Genomic DNA, 12,984 nt, shown 5'->3' on the forward strand with positions numbered 1-12,984 from the left:
GGAATCGGAATGAGTGGTGGTTACACACCAGAGATTCTATTCAGGAATGGTTATGGTGTAGGGATACTAATTTCAGTTTTTGCTATTTTACTTTCTTTTCCTTTTTATTTAAAGTGGTTGATGAATTGCTGAGCCCAATCAATTGAAAGCCAGTCCTCACTTTCAGCTTTAAGCTCCCTTCGATGCAGTCAAATATAACAGGGTATCCAGTCTCTATAACCAATTCGGCCAGTAGAATAAATAGCTGAGATATTAGCTGATCTTGGGATGAATCTGGGGCAAGCTAGATCTGTTACAGAGACCATTATCCAATAGAAAAGACCATTTTAGTTACCAGTGTATAGTCATACTGGCCCTCATTTATCAAACGAGCGTACGACCAAAAACAGGCGTAAAACAGGCGTACGCGTGTTTCCACGCAAAGTATGGCATTTATCAATGTGAACGTGATCGGTGGCTACTCTCAAATCTCACGTCTAGTCTGAACTTGTGTACGCAAGTTTTTCAGGCGGCATCCATCGCGCAGCAGTAAATGGGCGATGCATTAGAAAGTTGAATAGTTGAATTGATGGACTATCTCGGACATAACACCTTTCCTGAACATGTGCAGCCTATTTTCTGTAATGAAGCATATTATATTGACACATTTCATGGCTTAGAATAGCCATAGGCGATGATTACTTTCTCTTTGGCAAATTAGGCAAATCATGAATTAGGCCTAGGCATATATATTTTTAAAGGGCAAATTTCAGTGTTGTACGGTTTTGTAATGAATGTATTTATAGTATGATGCGTTCTCTCTGTGAAAATAAAGTCTGTTGTGCTCAAATCGCTCTAGTTTCCCGCCTTCCATGATGACAGCTTCTAGCTGTCAAAATTAACAAGGTTCAGCTGGACGTCACTGTGGCTCGAGATCACTAATGATCTTTTTTGGACGTATAATGCACTTTCATGTCGTAAATTCTAGGGGCGAGGCCATTAAAATGAGCATAATATAGGGGCGTGATATTTAAATCACGCTTGTTTCCAGCCGCCACATTTATCAACAAACGTTCATTCTTACGCTGGAATTGGAGTGATACGAAAGTTTGATGAATCACACGTGAGCCCCGTCGTAAGATGATTTCTGCGCTCAGATGTACGCTGGTTTCTACGCTCTGTTGATAAATGAGGGCCAATGTGTGTAGTCATAAAGGTTATCCAGTTAACTCTTTGTTAATATTTTTTCAGGGCTAATTGACAGAGACGAGGTTATTGAGTCCAAGTGCACTGAATGGGACTAATGTGGGACCACCTGTGGTTCTTCCCCAAACAATGGGAAAGCCAAAGCTGTAGGGTCCTGTGATAGAAAAATTGGATGTGGATTTCATGTGTTTCCCTCACATTGTAGCCTACTACAGAGGTCCAAAAGGCAAAACATGTCCCACAGCAGGGCTATCCACCTAATACATGAATATTAACTGGGTTGGAATTGTGGACAGTAAAGTACATTCAATGAGGCAGACTCAAATGAATAAGTGTCCAGATGCTCTCATTGTACCTACCGATGGCAAACCTCAGGGCAAATCATCACCCGATCACCAAGCTCCCTCCTTTTTACATTACTGATCATTTTCCCTGGATTTGCATACTCTCACTACCTCAATGCTTTACATCGCTATGCAGACGAGCCCTCCTGTAATACTGAAATTTCAGTGATGTCTTTAGTCTCTTCTCAGTGCATAGGGTTGCTGTGTGAGCTCCTCCATCACGCTCCACAGCTGTCATGGCTACAACAGGAGGCTCAGCATGAGTGGAAATAGCTGTAAATTAAATCATCAGTCTCTCCTCCATCTGCACAATCCACCCCAATCTGCACCTTTGGTTCCTTGGCACCACTCGGCACCATAGTCAGGCAGCACCGGGGGATTATGATACAGACATTGACTTTATGGGGTGAAATAAAACACGGCAAACTCGATCAGCATCCGCATCATCGTCAGCTTCGTCATCTGCCAGGCATGGGAGAAATGCTAGGAGTTAATGGTCTATGAAAAGATGCCCCATGGTATTCTCTAACTCTGATTTTCTCTCTCTCTCTCTCTCTCTCTCTCTCTCTCTCTCTCTCTCTCTTCCTCAGGCCCAGACTCATCTCCACCCCACACATACAAAACCACTTCCTGGAATGATATGCAGTTTCTTGTCAACGGTGTTCCAACAATAAATGAAAGGAAGATGGCGTTCAGTGTTGCTATCTTGCTTGGCCATCTGAAGCTAAGTTCATAGCTGGTACCTTAAAGGAGAATTCCGGTGTGATATTGACTTTAAATGTGTTGAAACATGATACCGAGTGTGAGCGATTGTCTCAGAGCTGATTTCGACCTGTCAGCTGTTCTCCGAAACCCGGCGGGAGCTTAGAAATAGTCAACCAGGTTTTTAACGTTTGTGCCTCGGGCATCGAACTGCCGTGCAAATAAATCACTGTTTTACACCATTAATGAGGCTCAAAGTAGCTCCACACTTTATTGGTAGACTTCTGAGGGCCCTGACATTTAAAACGAGACATCGAGAACTTTGAAAAAGCACTGGTTGTTTACTTACATGACTGTTTATTCAGGCAGTCACTTTCGAAAGTTTACCGGTCGCAGCCATCTTGAATTTAGTCACGTGACTGATTCATGACTAGTGCACGCATAGACATAGCGATTACGTGAACCAGTCACGAATCAGTCACGTGACTATATTCAAGATGGCTGCTACCGCTAAACTTTCGAAAGTGACTGCCTGAATAAACAGTCATGTAAGTAAACAACCAGTGCTTTTTCAAAGTTCTCGATGTCTCGTTTTAAATGTCAGGGCCCTCAGAAGTCTACCAATAAAGTGTGGAGCTACTTTGAGCCTCATTAATGGTGTAAAACAGTGATTTATTTGCACGGCAGTTCGATGCCCGAGGCACAAACGTTAAAAACCTGGTTGACTATTTCTAAGCTCCCGCCGGGTTTCGGAGAACAGCTGACAGGTCGAAATCAGCTCTGAGACAATCGCTCACACTCGGTATCATGTTTCAACACATTTAAAGTCAATATCACACCGGAATTCTCCTTTAATACCTGCTACGGCAAAAGACTCGTTATACAGTTAAAGGCAGTAAGGCAGCTGCCTTCTGTTTTGGACAGGCCCTGTAGACATAGAGAATCCTTATCTGCTTTTGCAGCCCTGATGTGGCCCTGGTGCCGCCTGATGCGGCCCTGATGTGGCCTAAGTCTAGCAAAGACGCAGCTCTGATGTGGCCCTGTTCAGAAATGGCTCTGACTCAGGTGCCAGATCGAAGCCTGTGTCCTCTGCTAGGCCGGGCAGCAAACCTCTTCATGCTCACGTAGAGATCTATCTGAGATGTGGCCAAGATCTGGCTGAGTTGTGGCCGAGATCTGCCTGAGATGGGTCTGAGATATTGTCGTGTTGTGACTGAGATCTGCCTGAAATGTGCCGGTGCGTACTCTCCAGAGTAGGTTGGACTCTGCGGCCCATAGACAGCTAACTTCCACGTCTAGCATGGGCGACTCTTTGGTTCAATGGCAGTCGGGGAGGCAACGGCCAACAAACAATCACAAACACAGCTCATTTCTGGTAGGCTTGCCCGTACAGCAGGAGTGGCCTTTACTGGAATAGAGTGACGTGCTGCTCCCTGACTTCTCCTGATTCGACTCATTAACTCTGCAACGCGTCACAGGCCACCTAAAGGCCACCGGACTGAATCTGTCCCCCTAGACTCTACCATCAGCGACCAGCCGTGCATGAAACACGAAGGCGAATGCGAACATGACCGCCCAGGGATACACACCAATCACAAAACACTCAGCAGCTATTTGTGAATCAACTATTTATGATTTATGTGTGCGTGCGTGTGTGTGTGTGTGTGTGTGTGTGTGTGTGTGTGTGTGTGTGTGTGTGTGTGTGTGTGTGTGTATGTGTGTATATGTGCATATCTCTGTGTATGTGTGTGTGTGTATGTGCATATCTGTGTGTATGTGTGTGTGTATCTCTGTCTCTCTCTTTTTATCTCTGTGTATGTATATGTTTTTGTGTGCGTGTGGAGCCATGATGGCTATTTTTTTCTTTAATTTTACAAGACTCACATGACGTGTTGTAGAGAGCAAGATTACCTAATGTTTAGGTCGCACACAGTGTTGTAACCACAATTCTATTTTGACACCTGGTCCTTTAACACTTCAAACACTGCACTCAGAGTGCTGAGGGAGCCTGCTCCGCCTGAAGGTTAGTTGCACATGTAACATAAACCTCATATACAAGCAGTATCAATACAGACGGTATCAGTCTAAATCCAACGAAAGGAAATACTTAAACCTACTTAAATCATGGCTGTGGCTATGGCATTAGATGGGATTCAAAATAACCCACAGAAGTCTGTGCCAGTGGTTCCAATTTGTAGGGGAAACAGCAGTAGACAGCACCGTCTCAAAGAGAGCATTGTCCCAATGATGGCTGCATGCTGCATCCCACCTGAGAAGTTGAAACCAGCATCTGAGCGTCCATAGACTGATGGGAAACTAAGATGGGATTCTACAACTCTCTCTCTCTCTTCCTTTATCTCTCTCCTCTCTCTCTCTTTCTCAGATACACAATTTACATTATAGACATCTCTTGTCTCACAGTTATTTCATTATCCAAATCACATTACATTTAACATTTCAACGTAGACCAACAGCAAATAACATCTCCATCTGTATCATCAGGAGGATGGCGCCGGGTCCACTAGAAGCAATATTCATTTATGTGTTGTTGCCGCGAGTATCGAGTACTCTCTCTCTCTCTCTCTCTCTCTCTCTCTCTCTCTCTCTTTGGCATAGGATTTCCTCACGCAATTGAAAAAATATCCCCTCCCACACATTTGAATATGACACTTCAGTGAGAGAAATTTAAAAGAAATTGACAAATCAAGCTCTCTCCACTGTTCATATTTGGAAGTAAGTTTGGGCCATGTACATAGGCTTGTCACTAGAGGACTTAAGATTGTGGGATTTACAAAAAGTGAAAGCAAAACAACTGGCTAAATACTGTTCAATTTCTTACATTATTTGAAGTTGCCACATTTGGAGAAGGAGGTGTTGTGTATATCCTTAACACTGCTGTACTGAGCTTGGTTGTTGTCAGAGAACCACATGATGTCTTGCATCTGAGCAATTATTGCACCAGTCAAATTTGTATCTTTATGTGATATTATTTATGTGGATACAAATAAAGAAGTGTGTGTGTGTGTGTGTGTGTGTGTGTGTGTGTGTGTTTGTGTGTGTGAATGTGTGAGTGATATTGTGAGTGTGCGTGTGCATTATTGCATCTCAATGTGTGTGTGTGTGTGTGTGTGTGTGTGTGTGTGTGTGTCAGTGTGTGTGTGTGTGTGTGTGTGTGTGTGTGTGTGTGTCAGTGTGTGTGTGTGTGTGTGTGTGTGTGATTGCTCATCTAAACCAGTGGGGTGTGCATGGCTGTCAGCAGCTGGGTTCTGGGCTCATTTGGGGATTATTTGGATTAAGGCCAGCTGAGGTCATCTGAGCGAGCATCTCTGTACAATCATCCCTCCATCACCGTATCTATGCCCATGCCTCCCTGCACGTCTACACCTCTCCATCCTCAGACCACTGCATCCCCTATCTCTGTACCCGTGCATCTCTACATCCACACATTCCCACATCTCTACTGTACATCCTCACACCACTGATAGGATCCTCCGCAATCAACGATCTTGCCCCTAAGTATTTCAGAGAGCTCCTCCATATCAATACACCCACCCGTTCCCACATGTCCTCTTCCACCATCCAGTTTATCCACCCACCTGCTCTTCTGTTTACCATGGGGTCTAGACTCAGAGCCCCCATGAGTCTCTCAGGCCCCACCTCTGGAACTCTCTGCCTCACTACATTCAACACTCCCTGTCCAATAACCACTTTCAAATCTCACAAACAAACTCCCACATCTCTACACCCCCACATCTCCACATTCCCATATCTATACATCCCCACATTCCCACATGTCTATTTCTATACATCCACATTGCCATATCTCTACATCCCAATACATCCACATTCCCATACAGTATCTCTGCATCCCCACATCTCAATACATCCACATTCCCACATCTCTATACATCCACATTCCCACGTCTCTACACTTCCACATTCCCATATCTCTACATCCACATTACCATATCTCTACTTCTCCAAATCCAGGCTCGGACTGGCAATCTGTACAATCAGGCAAATGCCCGGTGGGTCGGTGCACATGTGGGGGAGGCATTGTGGGTGGGTGGATGTTGCGTGCGTGGTGGGTGGGTGGATGTTTGCATGCATGGTGGACGATGTGCGGGATTCTCTTTTCGGGTTTAACTGGGTAACCTATTCCGACGCACCTGTCCCCGCAAAACAGGTGTGTAAAAGCGTTTTGTAAACCCTCTATAGTATAATCATTTATATCACCATTGATATATACTATATATACTTATTAATACCAACCGTCATGACTTACAGTAATACTAACACACTTTATTTCTCTTCCCTTTCCCTATACCTCACCTGTGAGGTAAACCATTACCAGCCATCAACCATCTCTGTGCCTGTCCCTCATCACACCTGAAGTCACATCCCTCTGACTGCCCTACCATCGCCATTGCCATCGCCATCCCTATGACTGCCCTACCATCGCCTGCTACGGTTCCCAGCCCGAATCTTTGGCCCACGCATCCTAGCGACCCATCACTTTCCGAAATAACTAATGGATTACTAATGGACAATTTATTCCCTACACTGGACTATTTGAACTTTCATTGTCATTGTAACTTTCAAACTACAAATGACTTTACTGTAACTGACCCCAGGCAAATGGGTTGGGCCCTTGAGTCGTGGATCTGTCTGAGGTTTCTTCCTATATGTATCTCCAATTCTAGGGAGCTTTTCCTTGCCCCTGTTACTCATGGGCTCTCTTTGAATGTTTAACACTCTGTAAAGTGCCATGAGACATGTGTAATGTTTTGGCGCTCTACAAGTGAAATTAAATTGAAAATTGAAAATTGAAATGTGGGCCGTTGGACTCCGAGATTCTGTTTTTCTTTTTTTTAATGGCAAAATGTTAAAAACATTTATTTGCGGCCCATCATGTATAAATGGCTGTAACCTAACATCATTGCTATGTATAATAGTCCGCTAACAATTACGGCAGGGTTGGTGCTTCTTTCATTCATAGGCTATCACTCAGCAAGTAGCTCTGTCCGTTATCGTGGATTTCATTGAAAGTGAAAGCAGACGGGCTGATCTGCGTTCTGAAGAATGTTTGATGCAAGTGTTCGATGTGTGTGATGCACTATTTGTTTCTTAACAGAAGCCATGAAACGGTAAAGGTCAAATTATTTATTTAAAAAGACATTATTTATGAAGTTAGCCTGATTTGTATGACATGTTATTCCTAAAAAACATAGCGAAAATTGACTTTTTAAAGGCTATTGTCATTATTTCCTAATTTACTGAATAACTGAATGAGAGATCCATAATTCCCTCTGTTAAATTCATTTAATCTCTTGTGTGAACAAAATGAAAAGAAAAAAAAACTGGCTTTATCTTTAAGTTTAAGCAAATCAGCGCATATTTAATTGTATCATGCCTAATTTGTACATTCAAACATTAAAGTACAGAAAACTTGTAATACATTTATTTTTCATATTGACCTAGGCAATCAACTGGTGAAATTTCATAGTGATATCTGCTTGTTCATTTTTTTACCCTATTCACCTGTAGTATCTCCACCTTATATTAACACATTGGACAAGAAAGGCTTAATATATGAAATTGCCAAGGGATATCACAATGTCACGGGGTGGATTAGCTGGGAAAAGTGGAGGAGGGAACTTTAGTATTTTGGTAACATACTAATTGCCTCAATCAGCACTTGTTGGTGGTTAACGAGTGCAGGTGTGTAGGGGCTGATTCGATTGGCTCACATGGGGTAGGCTGGGGGGTTTTAAGGCCTCTATACCTGCAGTCGCGGGAAGTCTTCACGGGGGGAACACGGGAAGGGGGAACGGTGACGAGCCATAGCCAACCCGGCTGCAAGACGGCTGTCGGGGAAACGTTCACACAGGAGAAAATGGAACAGAGCGATATTCGCGACGACAAAGACGGAAATGTTCTACAGGGACCTGCACCAGTGACGTGCGGGTCCGGGTTAAGCCCACGCCGGAAAAGCCTGCGCCATTGAATGGATGCTACGAGGGGGGAAACAAGCTTCTCCCCACAGAGCTAAGTGTATGCCGTGGTTATGCCACCGATGAACTGAACTGCTATTATTTCCCGTGACCATGAAGTTGCCATTGTTCCCCGTTACCGTGAAGCTAACCTGCTATAACTGACTACCTGCTATCGCCCCTCTGTGACTGGTAGTGATAATTTAAAGACTTTTAATGAGCACGACCCATTCCCTGCCACCAGGCCTCAGCCCGCAGATCTTGCTCTCCTGCCCCTTCCAGATGTAACAGCCTTGTGGTGATCGTGTGGAGTGTATTGTGTGCAGTGATGACGCGTTGGTGGAAACGTTTGTGCATGTGCTGTGCTCTAATGTGTGAACCTGTTACCTTATGGGCTTAGGTGGATCAGCTCACTCTGGCCGCTACCACAACCTTAACCCTGCTCACAGCGACCGGACAGGGTGAGAGACTGGGACCGGAGCTCCTGAGTCGAGACGGAGTCCTGACTGGGTGACCCCCTGGAGGCCATGTGGAGGGACTGCTCTTTGGACATCGTCCACCTCTTCAAAGACTCTTAATCTCATTTTTAAATAAATATATTTTCTTTACACCCAGCTTTCAGGCTCTGCATTATTGAAGGGTACAGTGTTCTCCCCACTGGTAGATGGTGAAAGTAGGGGTGCTCTAGCGCCCCCTACCTGTGACAACCAGGCACCCTCCTAAATCTTAAAGAGTCTAGTCTAGTCTACTAGATTCTGCAACAAAAAAAAAACTTGGTAACACTTTACTTGACGGGTTCATTCATAACACATTCATAACAGCTGTCATGAACTGCACATGAAGCATTCATGACTGATTCATGAAACGTGACTCAACATTCATACCAACACTTTCATGAATGTGGAAGACAAAATGATAATCTTGTCAAAATAAAAGTCCAACAATCTAGTAATCCATATACAGGGTATTATGAATCCTCTCCAGCGTTTGTAAACATCTCATGAATATTTTATGAAGTCTACTTCAAGTGTCACTTTACTATACAAGTTGTGAAGTATTCATCATACTGGGAAGTGAACTGGGCTACTGACCATTTGTGGACCTCTGATATTGCATTCTTCAGAGGTTACTATCATAAAATAAACAAACAGAAAAACTAAATTCTCCTGGACACTGGACTTCCACGTTGACTAAGATGTGACATGATCAGGTTGGCTAAAACAAAAAAGACAGCAATGCTCCTTTGCGATTGTTGGACTTTTATTTTGACAAGTTTTTGACGTTTTGTCTTCCACATTCATGAAAGGGTTATGAATGTTGAGTCATGCTTCATGAAACAGTCATGAATGTTTCATGTGCAGTTCATGACAGCTGTTATGAATGTGTTATGAACGAACCCGTCAAGTAAAGTGTAACCAAAAACTTTAACCGACAAAACCAGGTTCACCTAAATTATGGCATTTGGCTGCTGGACTATGATGTATTGATTTCAGAAAAAGACAGTTTCTGGTAAAGACATTTGCTTAACAATATTTTTCACACTAGAATGATGGCAACATGTTCAACATTATTCCTTAAGGGTGAATGTATGGGTTTAGAGGCCTGAATAATCTTTTTAAGTTATTCAATTTCAGAGATATGGACCTTTTTCAAGCAAAAAGTGACCATGGCAATACATTTGACATGACAATAACCTAAATATAGGAAGATAATATCAAAATGATCATTCCTTGTATCAAATCAAGTAGAAAAAGAGTCATTATACAACAATTTATGACTAAAGAAAACTGAGATATAACCTTTTCTCTTTTCAGTGGGGGCCGTTTTGGATTTTACGGTAACTGCCACTAGGGGGGCCACCCCAACTTGTATCCATAGATTTTTAAAAACCTTAGGCCCCTACCTAACACCCTGCCAAAAATCAAAAACTTTTCCAGAAGTGCCCAATCTTCATGATTTTTCACGTATTCGGCCCTAGCTCTTTAGTATGTTGAAAACCAGACTAGGCAGATACAGGGCCAGATGCTGATTTCTGGATGTGATTTTGTTGTTTAGATTCAGGACATCGGGAGGACATGTTCATAGAAAGGATTAATTCCCTGTGACAATGAAATCACTGACATCATCAAAGAGATCACTTTTTTTCTATGTTTACCTCAGCACTTTCTTGTGTAGCAAAAGCCCCTTTCACATTCACCGAATTTAACGCTAAATCAGCCGAATTTAACGTTAAGGCTGTTCCTTTCACATTGACGACACGGGGTGGGGAGTCAACCCGCCTCGGCAATCCAACCCGTCTCGGGGGGTAGTATCAGAGCCGAGCCGTGTTGAATATGAAAGGAACAGAGGTCAACCCCGCTATTAGGGGTGTGTGACTGATGACGTATTTGGCCAGGCAGGAGGTTAAAATACAGGAAACACACAAGAGACTAGGATAACTTTAGCTGCTGTGTCCATGTGTGTCCAACAATCACGTTTTTTATGCTGAGAGTGCCCTGAACCTCCTTTTCTCAGCACTTCGGTCAAGTGTTTATTGTTGCTAGGTTACCAAAACCGTCTGCTGCCAGCAGCACTTTTAGAAAGTTTGCCTAATGATAGCTAACTAGAACTAGCCAACGAGCTAACTGTCAGAGCAGAAGTTGTTCAGGACTCAGCACACTGAAATATGACTTCGACAGACAAAAGGACCTCATTTGGCATTCAAATAACATAACAAGTGGCCCGCCATCATTTGGAAGCTAAACCAGAACTAGCATGACAGTTGTGTTTATCAGTTTATCTCCGAGGTCCAAGGCATGCTTAACGTCATTGTTCACTCCCAAATTGCGTGTGACGTGCTGCTAGGCAACGCCTCCCATAACTCGCCTCTGAACCCGGCTTCAGACAACCCCGGGACCAGAACACGTCTATCTTTCACATTGCGAAATCCCCTGAACCCGCTATTTCTTAAACGCTAATGTATCGTTTCTGAGTGAGATAAACTGTTATTTTGCATGTTATGCATTTTTAAAAATGTAATGCTCATGTCATACTTAAAGAACACATGAACATAAGGTTAATAACAAATTAATGACTGATTAATAAAATATGACTAGAATTTAAACAATTTGGTGTGATGTTATTTTTGCTACTGTTGCAGAAAGTCACATACTGTACATATCGGTAAGACATGAAATTGGTGCATTAAAGTGACGAAGAAGCACTCACTTAAGTTGACCATTTTCAAATCATTTTTTTGTAATGAACTGCCTTAGATGACAAAAAACAAAGGTACACAGTTTTAGACAGTAATAATAATAATTTGTTTGTTGAAAAACTAACATGTTTCTTCTCTCTGGTAAAATAAAGGATAAATAGCTCCAGCTTTCGTTGTTTTTTAAATGAATTCCTACTCATGCCTCAGGCACCCTAACATGTGCTATGGCCTGGGTCTCCCTAACTTCAGTAGCAGACATTTGAGACCGCCCAGCAAGGAATGCTGGCCTGTAAACCTTGCATGGTACAATGTCTTCAATCAAAAAACCACGATCTACTGTACCATCACAGCCATGTCAGGTTTTAAGTGGTTGATGATACCCGATTTCTTTGTGATCTGCTTATCACATGCAATATGATATGAAGCCACCTTTTCACTGAGTGTGTTTGGGGAAGTACTGTATGCCTTGTAATCTCTGGTCTCCACTGATGTGGTGGGGACAGTGGAGACCAGACATTACACACCACACCAGTGGAGACCAGACATTACAAGGCATTACTTCCCCAAACACACTCAGTGAAAAGGTGGCTTCGCTTCATATCATGTGTTTGTATTTCAAACATTTTGAAGCTAAAATTAAGTTTACATTAGGCCTATTTATGATATGCATAATTAGCTAAAATACATAGTAAGTTGACTATTTCATATTGATTTTTATTTTGACTCACATTTTACACGATTGTCATATTGACTTAGGCTACATTTATCTTTAATGTCATCTGTCTAATTGAGTGCCTGTCACTTTACAGTCATGGTTGAAATTGTTGGCACCCATGCTAAAGTTGACTAAAAAGAGGAATATCAAATCTTTTGGAAATTGATTTTAATGGCTTCAGTAATAAAATTAGGAAAAATCCAACCTTTAAGGACACCAATTTTCTTTGTGAATGAATAATGTATCATAAATAAATAAATGTTCTTCCCAAAATACTGAGGTCAAAAATATTGTCACCCCTATGTAACCCTATGGGAATTGGCACCCTCCACACAAGGGTCTGGACGCGAGGGCAATCCAAACTCGTTCCAGTGATCAAAAAATGATCAACCAATCAGAAGCGCCGAAGCGAGTGTTTGATTCAAATAACAATGGCGGCACGCAGCGAGGAGTCTTGTGCTGACATTGATTCTGCTATTTCAACCGTTTGGTCGAATCTATCGAGTATTCATTCTTTAAAAGATTAACAGAGAATAGTTTTGAAGACATTTATTGGTGGCAAGGATGTTTTTACTCTTCTTCCGACCGGGTTTGGCAAGAGCTTGAAGAAGCCTAGCACGTCATTCAAGATAACAGGTAAGTGGTTTATCAAATCACATGCGAGGATGTTTTACAAGGACCCGCCTTCATAAATACATCTCCTATCGAGAAGTCCCAGATTCTTGTGTGAAGCAGACAGCGAACTACAGGATCTGGCGAAAGTCAAGTTAGCAAGTTACAGCAGTCCAAACAATTGCAATTCAAACACATCCAAAGCAGAGAGGCAAAGGAAGTTGCAGCAGAGGTGAA

At 42.7% G+C, this 12,984-nt stretch overlaps 1 long non-coding RNA gene across 1 annotated transcript; it reads left to right on the plus strand.

Annotated features, from left to right (window-relative positions):
• The first annotated feature begins 8,056 nt into the window (after window positions 1-8,056).
• On the plus strand, window positions 8,057-8,834 carry LOC134095539 (uncharacterized). Its single transcript, XR_009940575.1, has 2 exons — window positions 8,057-8,416; window positions 8,625-8,834. It is a non-coding gene; the product is annotated as an uncharacterized LOC134095539 (long non-coding RNA).
• Window positions 8,835-12,984: the final 4,150 nt, after the last annotated feature.

This window comes from Sardina pilchardus, chromosome 11, assembly GCF_963854185.1.
Source record: "Sardina pilchardus chromosome 11, fSarPil1.1, whole genome shotgun sequence".
NCBI classification, from domain to species: domain Eukaryota; kingdom Metazoa; phylum Chordata; class Actinopteri; order Clupeiformes; family Clupeidae; genus Sardina; species Sardina pilchardus.